Source organism: Notothenia rossii (assembly GCF_949606895.1).
Source record: "Notothenia rossii genome assembly, chromosome: 3".
NCBI lineage: Eukaryota > Metazoa > Chordata > Actinopteri > Perciformes > Nototheniidae > Notothenia > Notothenia rossii.
In genome coordinates this window covers 67,460,646-67,467,563 of record NC_136901.1, presented here as the reverse complement: position 1 = coordinate 67,467,563, position 6,918 = coordinate 67,460,646, and positions in this window count along the sequence as shown.

Genomic DNA, 6,918 nt, shown 5'->3' with positions numbered 1-6,918 from the left:
CACACTGCCAGATATCTGGCAATGGGGGAGAAACAAAGGCTGGCTGCGCCGGGCGGACCGGGCCGTAGAAACCCTGGCGGAGGCCGCTCACCGGCTTCGGCGGCAGTGGTGGGGGGAGCAGTAGCCCTACACGCTCCGCCGCCATGCCACCAGGGAGAAGTCCTGGTGGACAGACCTGGGCGGTGGACTTCCATGGACCCCGGACCCAGAAGTGCCCGACAACGAGAAGTCCTCATCATCTTCCTTCCCGGCAAACGGAGCCCTCCGCACCGCTGTAATGGCGAACGTAAAAGGCGTAACCTCGGCATCCTGGTCCCCCATCTCTACCACTTCGAGCTCAGCCTCGGTGTCATCACCACGTGGTGAAACGTAGTGGATTCTGAAATGGTCCCACCGGTGCTGGCGTCTGAGTCGTGGGAGCGCCCGGCAGGTAGTGCAGGACGGTGAAGGCTCCACGCCGTGGTCAGGCCCCAGACATTCAAAGCAGAGGTGGTGGGGATCGGCGCCTGCTATCAAGCCAGGGCACGAAGGACAGGCACGGGTTTCTTGAAGTGGCGACTCCATGGAGCTGAGATGCTTCTTCTTTACTTGCTCTTTCTTTCTGAAAATATGTATTTTTCTCTGTCAGGTGTTATCTTGCTTGCTGAAGAGAAAAGGATGACAGTCAAGAGGCGTAGCTGCCTTATATACTGTGAGCCTGCGTGCGCATTCCGGCTACGTTTATACAACTTCAGTGTGTGAATGCTCGCGTATCATTGATGAGAGTAGTACCCATAGAGTCCAGTAGAGGGCGGAACCTGTGTGAGATGTAGGTTTATCGGCTTTCTTGTCAATAAAGGTTTACATGCCACTGTACCAGTGAATTGTTCATCCATATTGTGAATAAATACCTACTGAACTTATATTTAATATAATGCATCATGTCCATGCCAGATGACCTCCAACAAGGAATGTATTGATATAACTGAAGCTTATTAAATTAGCTAACATAACATTTCTCATCAAATGACTTGTTCCTACTTGTACGTTAGCTTTAGCAAACCCTTGAGCACTAGTTAGCTGGCTATAGTATGTTTATATTGTTAGCAAACTAGTTAACAGTTTACGTTAGCACATCAAATAGTACATTACTGTAAACATTTTATCTATCATTAGCTAACTCTGTTTGACTTGACATTACCTTACTTCGTTATTTGCAATTACAGTTTTCAATGTTAAATCTTGTACGAAACTCGAGAAGTGAAAGGGGCAGACGGAGATGATGGGCATGAGGCTGGAGCAGATAAACCCCATTCTGATGAAAGCTTATGATTGTACGGAAAAAAGGCACTGACACAATTGTTACATGATAACTCTGTTGGCTGGTGAGCAGTGATGTGAACACTTAGAGCAAACTAACTACATAAGAGCCTTTGAACTGCAAAAAAAGTTGTTGACCAGCAATAATCTGTAATTTCTCCCTCTAATCTGAAACAAGTAACATTAGCTTCCTAAATCTCCAGTAGTGTCATTTTAAAAAAACACCAACATACTGTACCTCACTTCATGCCTTATTTTGTTAGAGGACTGGCTTCCACCTCATGTTCCCACGCCAACCGCTCAAGAGAGTTCTCTGACTGTAGTGTCAGAGTTATTACGACTGACCCTTTCATTTTTCACTTCCATGTTTAAAAAAGATATGTGTATCTATTCCCTGTGACCCCCTGTCCATGTTATATCCTGACAATATAATATCACCGACATCACCCAGAAGGGCAACAAAAAACATTAAGAATGAAGGCGGTCTTACTAAGAAATGTACAACAGATAGGAGAAATATCTTGTATCACTTGTGTAAACACTGGTCTGGGACAACCCTTCTTAAAGGAAAGACTTTAATATAATCGTTTTTCAGTGATATTTGTGGGGCGGAAGGGGGCGCCTCACAGTGTACGGGGGTTAGCACAACAGCTTGGACCTTGTGCACTCTTTTATGTGCCTATTTCAACATCCCTCCATTCTTTCAACCCTTCTTTCTTAAACAAATCCTCTTCTTTTAGACACAAACACAGCGCCTCGGGGCAGAGCTGTGACCTATCCAGACTTTGACCCTGTGTGGGTGAAACAGTCAAAGTCCTCGTGGACCCAGATGTCCTCTTGGCTTTTGAAACCGCACAGTCTCTCCTTTACTTTATTTACTCCCCTTCTCTTCCTCGCTTGCTCTCCTTTCCCTGCAGCCCCTCTGGAGACTCAGTGATAACCAGGGTAGACGGGAGGAGGAAGGGAGCGGAGGAAAGAGGGATGGAGTGAGGGGGGTTGGCGGCGGTGAGAGGGAGTTGTGATGTCCCGACTCAGGGATATGGATATTTAATCCTCTCTGTGAGGGGCGAGCGTCTCTCTCCCTCTGTTTGGCTTTGGGAGATCAAAGAGGCAGTTCAGATCCTGGCGAGATCACTCGCTCTCTCCTCCTGAGTGGACCAAAGACTCTCGCAAACACACACACACACACACACACTCACACACACATGCTTAAGTACTTGGGGTGACTGGCGAGGACGTCGGTAGTGGTGGTAATGAGGCAATGATTGATGGGACTTCATGCTTCTTTACTGCACTGTTTTAAACCACCAGTGTGAGAGCCCACTCCACGTAAAATCAAATCTGTGTGCAGAAGAAAAATGGCTGGTGGAGACAGAGAAGAAGAACCACATTTGGCTATCAACAATATTATATATCCTTTCGGGTTGAATTTCATCCTCATCTCCATAAAGTTTGACTAGTTTAAAAATTAACTTTGAACTCTAGCTCATACATAGCTCTACTCATACAGTGAACCGCAAGCTTCTTCTTTGGGCATGGACACACATTCACACAAATATCTGGGGCATTAGTATAGCGTATATAGTATAATTTCAGTGGTATTTGCATTCATTTACAGTCTAACAACACATCAAATGCAATTTGTTGCTACTGTTGGCTTCGGGTCATGAACAATATAATCAGTTTTTCCTGTTTAAGCCCTCCACCTACAGTACACAATGTTCATAATTCATCCAGCAGAAACAGATAGTTTGGAAAGTGCTCTCCCAAATATAAACATTAAAACATTCTGGCCTCAGATTGTGATGTCGAAGGGAAAAGATGTGTGTTTTGAACACCAATGTGTGACTGTCATATGGTTTTAGACGGCTCTTTGGCCACTTTTGAGAAACCTGACATTTTGGTGCCCTTTATTCTTAGAAAAAAATGCTTTGAAAATTGGGATGGTTCAGTGGTCACAGTAATCACAGCATGACCTCATCCTATCAGTTTTCCCAAAGCTTCTTGCTAGTATGTTTTGTTTAATAAAAATACAATACACCCCACAAATGGAGATAAAGCTGCTGGACCACAGGCCTGATTGGACGATTGTTAGTATTTTTCCATTGTTTGTTATTATAGTGTAAATCCTGAACCTTAAGTTTATTTAAGCATGAGGAGAACTTTAAAAAAAGTTTATTTGGGCAACCAATAGCTTTATCAAAGTGACGGTGTTGACAAATGGAGAAAAAGGGTATGACACAGGGCAAATGGTATCAGGCCGGATTGAAACCCGGATTCTGCACATGGACAAAGCACCAGTGCATGTCCACCAATTTGGTCTCCACTTAAATATCTAACCAATGGATAGACTGCGATGCAATTTTCTACAGATATTCATGGTACCCAGGAAATAAAGCCTAATGAATTTGGTAGTGATTGGTGATTTTGAGTAAAATTCCCATTGCCTTCCCAACCCTAGCTCCTACCATCCATTTCGGATTGGATTCTTCGAAGCCTATCAGTTTGATCCTAGAAGCATAGCAATTGGTCTAAAATATCTGGTGTTATTCCTTGCAAATCCTATGTTCTTGGCTTCGAACTAAACATGTTAAACTACTCTTTCAATGTATTGATCAGAGGCGGAGCACTTTATTGTTGGCTGCTATAATATATTTCCTCATCTAATACCTACAATTATTTTCACGCCCATTGCCCAAGTGTTTATAAAATATTAACTAAAAACATATTCTCTGAGTCATGAAGTGAGTACATTTCAGCACTTTCTGTTTCATCACCCTGGAGGAGTTTGTTAACTGTGGGAGCCATAAACCGTATAGCTGGCGATAACAAAAGTGATGATTCCAATGTTTCCTTTCTATTTGTATTTTAATTTTATACCAATCCCCTGAAACACACACACACACACTGGTGCACTTACACACACACACACACACACACACACACACACACACACACACACACACACACACACACACACACACACACACACACACACACACACACACACACACACACACACACACACACACACACACACACACACACACACACACACACACACACACACACACACACACACACACACGTACACACACAAATGTAAACCCGCGGCTCCCCTGCCACTCGGCTTCTGAGGTTTGCAGGTCTCTGATAGGAAGCCTCTGAAATGGAAAAGAGATAAGAGTAAATAAACAAACAAATACAATAAAACCGAATTTGTGCTGGTTCAGTGCACACATAGGGAGAGGGGGATGGAGGGAGTGCGCTCTGCAAGGCCCCAACGACGAACCCCACAAAGATGCTTTCTCAATAAAGCAAAGCAAGGTAAATACCTACCTAAGTGAATTCATGCAACTTCCATTTATGCAGAGAAATCTGTTGAGACTTTGCACCGATAGAGAGAGACACCATTTGGCTCTCTAACAATGGAGCTATCAGTTACTGCCTCTGAGTTTCCTCGATATGATCTCCGTCCATTTTACACAACGGAATTGCTGCAAAATAAAGCATTTGATTTCCATAAAAATGATGTTATACAGTGCTGTCAGCTAATTCTCAATGGTGTAACACGCTTTCTTTCTTTCCTTGTCCATACCTTGGCGGAGGACTGGTGCTAAAGCGTATGTTCTGCACAGCCAGTCTGCGTTTAAAGCGGTGCCACGGGCTTTGATGTGCGCCCACACCAACACACCACTCCAACAGCCTTTCTTCTCAGATGTTGCTTAATTACACTATCATAGTCTGTTAATTACCTTATCAGTTCCGCATAATCCCATGGTCAGTGTCTGAACGCCTTCAAAGCAGAGCGAGTCTCTTTCATCTGTTTTTTTGGTGCTGATTAGTGATTTCAGCAGAGCTGAACTGAAATGTAAAGAACGACAAGTTGCAGTAGTTTAAGCAGGGTTTCATTCTGTTTCTTGATGAATAGTGGTTTTTCACTGTGTACTTCAGTGCAACAAATAGGTTTCCAGATACTTTATGGTTGCTCAGTACAGTCTGCCATTGGCCTCTTCACAGGCACAACTGTACGAAACCTGGCATCCTCACAGGCGCAAGACATCTGCATGCCAAAATATTGACAGCAATTAAATTACCTTGAAAACAAAAATGGTTGTTTTTACATTTTCATGGTGTATGTTGGACAGGTGAAAAGTTTTCAGATTTTAACCAATAGATATCACTTTGAAATTATACAGCTGATAAGTAACATTAAGACATTATTTCATAAAATAAAAATGTTTTTTTCTGTTATGTTTCTGATGTCAGGCATTATCTTTTTTAAGAGATCCTCATTTGCATACATATCCAGAAAATTGGATAAAGCCAAGTTCAAGAACATGTTTTATTGTGTTCTGGACATATCTTTGAATCATTCCAGAAAACCTGAAATTACTGTTACCAGCCATTCAAAATGCGTATCTCCGCCATTTTTTTACAAAAGATATATTTCATATAAATCATGTTATTATTGATATATGATCAATAGCAACCTTCAGAATATACAGATATAATTAAAACTAGAGAGGGTGGTGTATGTAAGTGCCAGTGAAGTGGAGATTAGAGAACAGAATATGAATTAAAAAAAGTATTGTTTTGTGAGAACGACATTTAACCACATTATGCAACAATAAAGTTACCCAAAACAGGAATGATCTAATCTTTACTTTTTGTCAATTTGTTTTGTAATCTATTGACAGAGATATAAAAAGTGTGTACTTTGGATATTTCCATTCCAATAGAGAAAGACATGTTATGAAAGCAGAATAGCCCAAAATTGACCAGTGCATGAAAACACAATCTATTTGCCAGTAGTGTCTTGCTAGAAACAAAAATGCAAATAACTTAGCTTTATAGCTGTTTTTACTTGAAATTGTAAATATCTCTACCGCTTGTAAAATGCCAACCACTAACCCTTCTTTGTGGTTGGCATTAGCAGAGTAGCCCATGAATGTAAGAGAATAACCTCCAAGCCAATATAAATTAATGATGTCCCCTCAAAAATCATAATCCTTTACGTTCGTTTGGAATCATGTGGTGACTGCAAACTCGTCTTGACTGGCATCCGTATGTTTACATCTGATCTGTTGCATACGTGTCAATTTCATCTTTACACAACTGTTTGGATTTGGAGGCGATAATTAAGAAATAATTGAAGGGGCTAGAGTAATGTTTCTCAAGCGTGGAAGATGCATGCCCAAATGTTAATTCCACTCAGAATATGTTAACGTATGCACAGATGTTAATGTAGACTCCACGTTGGGCTCTTGTGTTGTGCACCTCAGTGCTTTCCCAGTGCGCATGTGTTCTTCCCCTCAGCTCTGCCGGCAGCCCAGTGGATCTGTCAACTTGGGGAAAATTTCCATTTTGCAGCTAACTCTGCAGCCTTTTGATGGATACGTCTTGCCGACTTTTATCTCTCGTTGCGTCTGCAAACTAATTAATATTTTTCTCCCTCACTCTTTCTCTCTCCCCTTCAGGCAAATATTTGTTTCCTCAGAAGTGAGCGTGGGCAAACCTTCCTCACAGCTCCATATGCTGCCAGCTGCCAATCAAGTGGGCTGGAACCCTGAAACTAATCGCAACCCCCTCCTCCCTCCTCTTCCTCTCCTTCAGCAG